Source organism: Gopherus flavomarginatus (genome assembly GCF_025201925.1).
Source record: "Gopherus flavomarginatus isolate rGopFla2 chromosome 13 unlocalized genomic scaffold, rGopFla2.mat.asm SUPER_13_unloc_2, whole genome shotgun sequence".
In the NCBI taxonomy this organism is placed as follows: domain Eukaryota; kingdom Metazoa; phylum Chordata; order Testudines; family Testudinidae; genus Gopherus; species Gopherus flavomarginatus.
The window spans coordinates 4,579,416-4,590,216 of NW_026114610.1; the positions used below are offsets into that span (position 1 = coordinate 4,579,416).

The 10,801-nt window shown below is 53.0% G+C and overlaps 2 non-coding genes across 2 annotated transcripts; one reads left to right on the forward strand and one right to left on the reverse strand.

The window, feature by feature from the left end:
• The first annotated feature begins 1,620 nt into the window (after nt 1–1,620).
• TRNAI-UAU (transfer RNA isoleucine (anticodon UAU)) lies at nt 1,621–1,714 on the forward strand. The gene is made up of 2 exons: nt 1,621–1,658; nt 1,679–1,714. It is a non-coding gene; the product is annotated as a tRNA-Ile (tRNA).
• Nucleotides 1,715–9,200: 7,486 nt separating this feature from the next.
• On the reverse strand, nt 9,201–9,282 carry TRNAS-UGA (transfer RNA serine (anticodon UGA)). The gene has a single exon. It is a non-coding gene; the product is annotated as a tRNA-Ser (tRNA).
• Between the last annotated feature and the right edge of the window lie 1,519 nt (nt 9,283–10,801).

Consider the following 10,801-nt stretch of genomic DNA (forward strand, 5'->3'; position numbering starts at 1 on the left):
TCCTTTTGGCGGTGGGGCAAGAGATATTTTCCCCAAGAGGCTCTTTCCCAGCTGCTGAGAAGCACAGAAGTACCTGGTTTTGCTCTTGCGGTGAAAGGGGTTAATATGTTTAGGTGGCCTGGCTAGCTCAGCTGGCAACACCTCTGGCTCTTACTCTGAAGGTTGAAGTTACAATTCCCTGTCTGGGTCCTTGGGGCTCCTCTTCAACAATACAACACACAATCTGCCTAAGCCCCCACCCAGTAACCTGGGGAAACTAGCCCTGGCCACTGGGTGCCTCTAAGAGGCAATACTTTCCCCATTCACAACCACTGAGTGTAGAAAAGAAACTTTAAGAAAAAGGAGGAAACTCCACCACAATGAGGATTCATAACACAACACTATGAGCAAAACACCTGCCCCACAGTGTGCTGGGCAGTGGCCTTTTGGCCCGGGCTCTTAAATCCAGACACCAAAAGCTCTGTGGATGTGCCCCTCCCTTCACTGCACCTCACCCACAGCTACTGTCCTGGGTCAATGAAAACCCAGAGTTCACCTCTTACCTCCTGGGAGAATAGCCCCTTTCTCCTTCCGCTGTCTGGCCACATTGCCGGTCACTTGCCGTTCCACCTTGTCACCGCTCTCCTGGCCACCCTCTCTGCTCTGGGACATCTTGTGGTCCCACCAGGAGTGGAACAGGCTCCCTAAAAGCAGGGCCACCCAGAGGATTTGGGGGCCTGGGGCAAAGCGGGGTAGTGGACATAAAAAAAGGGGCCACCCCCTGTGGCTCTTGTACTTATTGGGTGGCGTCCGAGTCTTCAGTGGCATCGGGTCCTTCACTCGCTCCGTGTCTTTGGCAGCACTGAAGGACCCGCCGCGGAAGTGCATCCAAAGACCCGGACCACTGCCGGGTGAGTAAAATTTAAAAAGGCGCCTCTAGCCAGGGAAGGAATTCTCAGCCAGGGCTTGCGGGGCCCAGGGTCCAGGGCAAATTGCCCCACTTGCCCCCCCCCCGGGTGGCCCTGCCTAAAAGTGGCGGCCACCAGAGCCCAAACAGTAGCCCCACCCCTTCCACTCAAGGCCACGCCCATGCTCCCCCTTCTCCCCAAGGCCCCGCTCCTACGCTGCCTCTTCCCCCAAGACCCCTCCTCCCTCTCACTGCTCTCCGTCCCCTCCCCTCATCATTCACCCTTACAGTCATTACAAAGTGGCAAGGCAGAGCCCTTCCATTTTGAAAAGTCCTGGGGTGTTGTTCCCCCCTGGTCAGGCACCCCTGGGGCCCTGCACTTCACACAGCTCTCCCTGATTTCAGCTGTTAGTGAGGAAGCCTCACTGCTAGCACAGTCTCGGCAGTTTCTTGCATGAGAAACACTGTCCCAAAGCAGGACTAATGCTTAGACCTGGTTAACAGTGATTTCAGATCTGTTGGTCTGCAGCAAGACTCTACATTGAGTCTTAATCAGCTCTGTTATTACACAGGGAACAACAAAAGGGTCAAATAATGCCTGGAATCCTTAAGAAGAATCCACCCTACCGAGTACAACACTTGTCGCTACCTGCTCTCAGCTCCACAGAGAATGTTTTGGGGTCACTCCTTGGTTTCATCAGCCTAGGGGTCTCGGAAAATACTAATTAACAGGTGTTCCAGTGGTGCAATTGGTTAGCGCACAGTACTTATAGGGCAGTGCTGAGAGAAGCTATGCTGAGGTTGTGAGTTCAAACCTCACCTGGAGCACTGGTTTTCATTACCCAAGTGGCATCACCCCCTCATTTGGCCCTGAAGAATGTAGAATTCCAGCCCTGGGACACTGAGAAGGGGAGAAGTTGAAAATACCCCATTCAATTATTACCTCTTCTCCAGAGCACAGGTCAGAATCTACAATCCTTTCTCCCCCATCAGCCCCTGAGTCAGGATCCCTCAAGAAGAGCCTAGAGTCCACCATGGCATCTGTACTATTGACAAAGACAAAGTAACGGGGACAAAACGCTCAAATCCCGCCTGGTGCAGGGAGCCAGGTTTGGCTTCAAATTCTGTTGTTGGTACATTTCCAGGCCTGGGAATGTCCCACAACAGCATTTAATGGGAAGCTGCCTGCAGAACAGTTGCACTGCACAGAGCTGCTATGGAGGAGGGGTGGGAATTAGTAACGTTTTGAGGACCGTTTGGGAAATGAGCCTTTGCTGACAAGGTTTGTCTCTGTTCATATTTCGCTTTCAGGTGTTATGTTGAGGGATCTTTTGTATATTTTTATGAGGTTAATAACTACCTCCCCAACGTTATTTACTCAACTTAAAATTTGGTGTCACATGATTTTTGCATCTCCCTGTGAAAATACAACTGACTCACGTGGCTTTCTACAGGGGATCATGATGTTAAAGTTGGAGAATTCTGTCTCTCTACTTCTGTGGGGAGTGTTGCTTTTTTACAGCTGCCTCACTGCTAGGCATACTGACCTGTTAGCTGCACCCACTGTCCTTGCCAGGGGCCCCTGCTGAATCCTGGGCAGTCACACTGCAGTGCTGGGGTGACTCTGCAGGGGGAGAAGCTGCTGGGAAGCAATGTAGAGCAGGTGCAGGAAGGAGACGAGGTCACTACTCACATTCTGAACTGGATTTCAAGTCCATCACCTTAACCACTCGGCCACAACTACTTGATGTACAATTGTTTCACAAGACGATAATTCTGTTCTCACTGAATTGTCACTTCAAATTGTTTGCTCAGACCAGCTTCCCCAGCACACTCACGGCTGCACATCAGTGTACGTGTGTCCTTGGCTGAACAGCGAGAATTCCTGCCCATTTCCCTTCCGGCTGGAGCAGGATGAGAGTGTGTTTGTGTTAACGACATTGCTGTAGAGTGTTGTTCATTCCCCACTCTGACAATTCAGACAGTCGTTTTTCTATTCAGATCTCCAGCACATCACTCCAACAGCAGGGGGCAGGATTTCTCTGGGGCACTGAAATATTTCAGGGAGTTGGTGTGCGAACTCAGCCTTGCATTTCACCCTTGATGTTTCCTGGACTAACAACAGCAGCAGAAAGAAAGAGCTGAGCTAATATCTCCCTGGCAGGGATGCAGGTGCCACGACCCCTCTGTCTGCCCATCGCCATCGCAGGAGAGAAGGGTTCACTGGAATCGAATGCTCTGGCTCAGACAAGAGACACAGGGAGGTTTTGCTGTTCACGGATTTGTGCAAAGGAAATTGTGTCTCTGTGAGAAACTGAGGAGGGAAATGAAACGTCCACATGGTGGCCCAATGCTCTAGGGAATGTGGGTAAAGGACTCGGGCTGAGAAATGATTTAACGGGGTTTGTTTCAATGTATTGACCTGATTAAAATTTATGGCTAAAATCTATGGTTAAAAGGCAGCCATTGTTGTTAGTACTTGTATCTGTGTAAGGACACCCCAGTGGGTGTCAAGTCCATTGCCTTCACCAGGGGCAGTTGATTATTTTATCGAGGTACAAATTTCTTGGTCAAGGCCTAGACTCCAGAGAAAACAATACACTGATGATAAGAAGAGGTATATAAAAAGATTTTGCAGCCACCATGGGCATAACTATGATGTGTCATGTTTCACTCTTTATACCTGGCGCCACCTCCTTTCCCTTTAGCCTTGTAGTTGACCAAGGGCAAAGCGAAACATCTCCTCAGATACCAGGGAGTGTTTATGTCCATCCCTGCGAGCTACACACGGATTTGATGTTGCTGCTTTCAGTCCTCTGGCTCTGCCGGGATAAGGAACAATTCAGGCTGTCACTGAACTGAAGGAGGAAGATCAGCTTTTGACAGGGAGAGGGACGCCTCCTCTTAAAGGTGTTTGTCTGGCTGGCAGTCAAGGTCTTGCCCGTGGGGCTCCAGCAGTTTTGGGACTGGGTCACTCCCTTGGCCCCACCTGCCACCCCCCAGGCGCTCCCCGTAAGGGGCCCTGGCAGTGCAGCGAAGCTGAGCAGTGTCTGCCTGCTCGCTCCAGTGGCTGCCGGCCCCTCCCAGAGTCTGCATGCCCTCCTTCTACACCCCCTCAGCCCCCAAACTCCCTCCCACAGCCTGCACCCCCCTCCACACATGCCTGCCCCGACTCCCTCCCACAGCCTGCACCTCCTCCCTCCTTCTACACCCCCTCCTGCCTGCCCCCAAACTCCCTCCCAAAGCCTGCACCCCCACCCCTCCTCCTGTTCCCCCTGCCCCAGCCCAGAGCCTGCACCCAGCACCCAAACTCCCAGAGCCATCACAAGGAATTTTTGTGACCGAGGCAAGGGCCGCCTCCAGGCTCTTTGGTGGCAGGTCCCTGAGTCCCTGTTGGAGGGAAGGACCTGCTGCCCAATTGCCTCCTCTGCTTCATTCATCCTTTGATGGCAATTCGGCAGCGGGTCCCTGAGTCCCTCTCGGAGAGAAGGACCCACTGTCAAATTGCTACCGAAGAAGCAGTAGCGGTAGAGCTGCCACCGAAGTGCCGCTGATCGTGGTAGAGCTGTGCCCCTCCGCTTTGCGCACCCGAGACAAGTGCCTCACTCGCCTCGCCCTTGTTATGGCGCTGCAAACTCCATCCCAGAGCCTGCAACCCAGAACTCCTCCCCCACCCAAACTGTCTCCCAGAGACCAGCCTCTCACCCTTTCTGCACCCAAACTCCCCCTAGAGCCTGCATCCCTCCTGCACCCCAGTCCCCAACCCCAGCCCAGGGCCTGAACCCTGGACCTCCTCCCCACACCCAAACTCCCTCCTAGAGCCTTAGGCAGTTGAGGGGCAGAGTTTTGGGGGGCAGGTTCTGAGCGGTATGAGTGACATTATTGAACCACTGGGAGGATTGGAGGATTGGCACTGGCCCTAAGGTAAATTGAGGTTGAGGCCCTGCTTTAAGGTATTGGAGCAATGCTGGAGAGACTGACGGGCATGGAGCTGGGGAGCTGTGTGTGCTCCAAGGAGAGCTGTTGTTATGCTCTGGTGACACAGAGTGTGGGTGGGAGTTTGTAAGCTGTGGTGTTTGTATAGAGAGAAAGTTACTAACCCCCAGGTTCAAAGCTGTTCCTACTCTGAGCTATACATGACACTCTCTGTTGAGAGTATAGATCAGTGGGTGAATGTTCCTATGCAGGATAATGGCTTCCTAGTTCCCATCCAAGTTATTCCCTTGAAAAACTTTTCTAATGAAAATCGATTTTCAGACCCATCTCCAGTATGTTCAGAAGTTTGCTGAATGGAGGCAGGGGGCTTGAGATGAATTTAAACACTCAGCATTTTACTGTTCAAATGAATAAAGACCTTGCAGAGCTGTCCTGCAGCTGAATTCAGTTCCAGTCCTCGGCGTCTCTAAGAGGGACACTGTATCTGAGGCATGTGGGACACCTCTGGGATGATGACAGGTGAAAAAATGCTGGATTCAATGAAAGATGAGACCATAGGAGAGGAAGGTGAACGGCAGCACCACACAGGGTCATAACACTGAGACATGGGGCTTCACTGTCACTGCCCCTGTGTTTTCCATCATTTATATCCTAAGGAACACACCCTCCCCCTCCCCCACACACTGTCACACACAACCTTCTCCCCTTGAGCCCAATCCAACCCTCCCCTTCTCCCACACACACTCCATGGGACACAGCCTCTCGGTGACTCACCCAGATGGGGGCTTGTCTCTGCATCTCCCCAGCAGGGGAGCAGAGAGCCAAAAGGGCCCCAGGAGACCAATGGAGCTAGGCAGGACTAGAAAAGACTTCCCTTCCCTTCTCTTCTCAAAAGTCTTGTTAATCTCACCCATGGGACATTCCAGCACCAGGTGGGTTCAAAGCACCAACCTTCCTCTCAGCAATGGAAGGGGGGACCAGCTCTATCACACAGAAGGAGACTCCCCACCTCTGCTGCTGCCATTCTGCAGCCATTAATATGGATTTGTTTTAGCTAATGCAACCCCCTCAACCCCTAATCCAGCCATGAATCAAGGAGACAAGACTCTCAATCAGGCAGTAGAGGTGCAATGGGTTAGTGCGCCAGAACTAATAGTAGCAGTGCTGAGTGGAGTGATGCTGAAGCTGTGAGTTCAAACCTCCCATGGAGCCCTAGCTTTCTTTAAGCAAATGGGTTCTGCCACTCAGTTTGCCCTACAGAAAATACAATTACAGCTCAGAAGACACCGAGGTCCCCTTGCTTTACAGAGAGCAGGGCAGATTCCACAGATCTACCAGGCTCTGCTCTCCACCAGCCGCCTGTGTCAGCAGGGGTCAAGCAGAGCCCAGAGCACTGCCCCTGACTCACCCTCAATCTTTGCTCCCCAAACCACCTTTGTGCTCACCCTCTTTGCTGTGAGACTCAAACTCTGCCTGGCTTTCTGTATGTTGGCGTGGTTTTCGTCTGTCGTGTTGATGTGCATGTGGGTCCTGTGTGATTTTGGTGGATGCCTGGCATAGTTTTGGGTGTGTGTGTGTATGACTTTTGCATGCAGATTGGTTTTTTGCTCACTATTCTTTTGGTATGTGGGTTTTGTGCTTTCTTGTTGTGGGCTTTTGCTGTATTTTTTGGTGTGGATTTGTTCTTTCTATGTTTTGTGTGGCTTTCCCTTTTGTGTATATGGCTCTGTGCGCTGTGTGGGTTTGGTTTTTGTTATGTCTGTGTGGGTCTGTGCAGTGTGTGATTTTCTCTTTCTCTCTGTGTGTGTTTGTCTCTCTGTTTATATCTTCATGTGTAAATTCACTGGAACTTTTCAAAATCTCCACAGCTTTGCCAATTTTCACCAGGAATTTTTTTCCATTAACAAATTCTTACTTGTTCTCTACCAGTTGGTGACCATTGCCCCAGGGGCCTGTCAGTCTCAGGGTCCTGATTTCCCATTGACCCTTCCCCCTTCTATTTGGACTGGGAACGAGCCAACCAAAAACCCCACTAAGTTTTAGTAAAGAGCCCACAGTCCCTTACACGAGCCAGCCCCGTGAGGGTCACTGATGGCCAGAGAAGGCAGCATAAGCCGGTCCAATGGTGTAATAGGCAACACTCAGGACTCTAAATCCTGCAGTCTGAGTTCAAATGTCGGTGGGACCTTGTGCTGGTTTGTGGTAAAGCCCTGGAGCTCAAAGTGCTCAATTTCCCTGTCTCCAGTTGTTTAAGAGTAAGTCTTTTCCCTCCTGCTGGGTGACTCACACTCACTGGAGCCAGGTCTTTGGTTGGGATGGCTGCAATGGATTGGGGTGTAGAGGTGGCTATGGCTGCCTGTAATCCTGTGGTTTGACCTGGTTGGGATTCTTACTGCTTCACCTGATGCCCACAAGTTTGGCCCTTGTGCTTCCTGCCACACCTTTCCTCTGACCCACACGGCGCTTGAAGAAAGGAGTGCTAGGGCCGGGATTAATAGTCAGGGCTTGGCAGGAGGGACGTGGAGCCCAGCCTGAAGCCCCTCACACCTTCCCTCCTCCGCACACCTAGAGCAGAGGCGGCTGGTGCTGACAACTCCAAGGGAAGGTTTATAAGCCACAGAGCAACTGAAGGTGGGGCAAAAGGAGGGGAGGACCATGCCTATGCATGGCCAGCAGACAGCCACAAAGACCCCCAGCCAGGCTGCTTCCTGCCATGCCAAACACCCACTGAATGCGACCCGCAGACCAGCGTGCAGGGCAGCTGCTGATGCTCTGTGGCCAACATAAGAAGAAGGTAGGAAAGCAGGACCAGTCCCCTGGTGTGGCCTCTGTCTGTTCCTACTCACAGTGCTCACTTTTGCAGTGGGGCAGGAGATTTTACCCCAAGAGGCTTTTACCCAGCTGGCAAGACGCAGAGAAACACCCAGGCTCCCAAGGTGCTATTTACCAAGCCCCCTCAAGCAGAGGGACAGGCACACACTTTGAAGAGGGAAATTGCTCTACATGCTAGCCCGGGAAGCTGCCCATTTTCTTTGGCAAGTCAGGAATGGCAAAGGCTAGACTGGAAGGACTTGGGGCTCCTGCCCCAGCCTTTGTGACATCCAACCCCAACTCCTTCCCGGGGCTCTAGCTGAAGCCAGAGCATTGGCCTGAGCAGCCAAGAAGAGGTTCCAGCTCTGAAGGAAGCAGGACTTTCAGCACGAAGGTAAAACTGTAGCAACACAACCATGAAGAGACTTAACCCCTCAATCTCCTGATCTTAAGTCAGACACCTTAAGCATTAGGCCACATGGTCAGGGGAGAAAAGCCTCCTCCAAGCACTTCTTTAGAAAAGGCAGACACTGTGTTTCTCGGGTGTTCTACTGAGCGAGGCCGAGACTCTCTGGGCACAACATGTAGAGTTCCCAGTGACACGTGAGAATTAATTCTATGGAGCCAGGTGCAGGACTTTGGCAGGGAGGCTCAGGCATGGGGGAGTGGGGTGCAGTGAACAGGCTGGCTGTCTAGGTGAGGAGATTTAGTGATCCTCAGGTGCAGGAGGTAGGAAGAGGAGGAGGAATTGGCAGTGGCCGTGGAGAAGAAGAGGAGGGGTGGAGGCTTTTAGCAAGCCTGGCTAGTTCAGTCAGTAGAGCGTCTGGCTCTTAATGGGAGAGGCCAGGGTTTGAGCTGCTGTCCAGGGAATCAGCTTTTAAGTTGCCTTGTGTGCCAGGAGCCAAATGATTCCTGATGGTGCCCAGAGCCATGGGTGGGCCAGAGAGGCTGAGACTTGTGGCACCTGCCCTGTGGCAGGGATCCTGGCAGCTCAGACTCAGGGAAGGCTTCTGCACTCAGAGCCGCTGACTTTGAGAGTTCCCGGGCAGTGCTCAATGCCTGCTTCACCTCAAGCCTTGCCCGCAAACCATCAAATCTCTTCCCACCCCACCCTGCCCCACTTCTTTCTCTCCTCACTCCTCCAGCACACCCCATCAATGGCCGGCGGGAGGCACTGAAGGAGAAGAGGAGGAGCTTGTCAGCCAGGCCTGCTAACAGGTGGGAGGTGCAGGGGCAGTGGTGTTTGCTGGGCACCTTTTTTTTTCCTCTGTTGGTTCTGCAGCCCTGTAGCACCCATGGAGTCGCTGACTTGGCTCCTTTCACACGCTAGAGAGAGGAGCAAAACCAGGGCTATGGCTGATCTATGGGGCATCAGGTGAGCAGCAGCATAGGCTTCAGGTGCTGAGAGTTTGCCTGACACCTCAGGGACACAGTGCAAGGTGGTGTCCCAGGGATCTCTATGAAAGGAGCAGAACAGGACTCACTTGGTTGGGGAGAGAATTGAGAGTGCCTCAGGAGGTTGTAGAGAGGTATTGCCCGGGTTAGAGACGGGCTAAAATACTGGCCTTGCTGTAAGCAGGATTTGAACCTGCACAGGTAAACCTTATTAGATTTCAACTCCAACACCTTAACCACTCAGCCATCACAGCTGTGAGTACAAAACTGCCCCACTGCCAGAGAAACTGGTAAAGAATCACAATGCTCAGGCATGAAGTCATCTGAACTACAGAATTCCCACCGCAAACCTGGCTCCCAAAGCACAGGGGGGATTTTGGGTTTGTTCTCTTTGCTTAGCCCACGTCCAGACTACCCCGCCGTATCGGTGGGTTAAAATCGATTGCTCGGGGATCGATATATCGTGTCTAGTCTAGACACGATATATCGATCCCCGAGCGCGCTTACATCAATTCCGGAACTCCATCAACCCGAACGGAGTTCCGGAATCGACACGGAGAGCCGCGGACATCGATCCCGCGCCGTCTGGACGGGTGAGTAATTCGATCTTAGATATTCGACTTCAACTACGTTATTCACATAGCTGAAGTTGCGTATCTAAGATCGATTTTCCCCCCCTAGTCTGGACGAGGCCTTAGCCATGTGCAGTCGCACAGAGAACACGTTTAAAAGTCTCCCCTCCCACAGAGCTGGAATGGGAAATGATTCTCCACTTGAAACTTAATGTGAATGAGGATGTCTGGACCAAGGGGCCAGGGACTGGCCTTTGCTATAGAAACCAGTGACATGTGGAACCAGGCTAAGGAAAATGTTTCCTGGAGTCAATAACTGGAATAGCAGCAGTATTGTGCAGAGAAATGTCTCACAATAGGAGTCAGCGCACTAGTGGTTCAGTAGCAGAAGTCACAGATACAGAGCAGGGAGGTCTGTGGATCGGGAGTGAGGGGCACTGGCAGAGCAGTGAGAGGGGAGCCCAGGGCTGGGATAACAGGAGCTGTGGGTCAGGACAAGCAGTTCTGCGCAGAGTGTTCAGAGGTGCCCTGTATCTGCCCTTTCTCTGCACCGTCCCTGCTCCCAGAATGCACCAGGCCCTGGACTGAACTCTTCTCCTGCACGCTGAGCTGGTTTCGTTTGCTGTGATCCTGTTGGATGGGTGGGGGGGAATTGACAGTCTGAGCCCAGAGCCAACGCCCCCCTGTCACCGAGCACCCTTGGCCCCGGATCCACCCAGCCTAGTAGAGAACTCAGCAGGGCAGGTCAGCCAGGAGCTGTGCCCTGCCAGGCACTCAGGGGCATCTACCCTGCAGCTGGGGGATCTCCCCAGCGTGGCCATGGGAGCTCATGCACTAATGGGGTAGCGGCAGCAGCCACGTGGTGGGTTGGGCTGGTGACCCGGGTCCATCTCCTGAGATTGGCTGGGTTCATGCTCAGGCAACTGGCCCCAGTCACCGGCCGAGCCCCCCAGCCACGCTGCTGCTGTTAGCGCTCTAGCCTTGGGTGGAAGCTGCTGGCTGGCTGGACTCTGAGGGTGTATCCGGCACTAGGGGAAACCCTCCGGCCTGGAGATTCGTTGCCGAGATTCCTGGAAGCTGCCCATCCCCATGGCTTGTGTGGCTGCCCCCCGGGGCCCAGCAATGGCTCTGGAGGGCGACTCGCGTCACCTGGGGGGAGGTGATCCAGGCAGTGGGCAGCCGGGGGGTCTGACTTACTGAT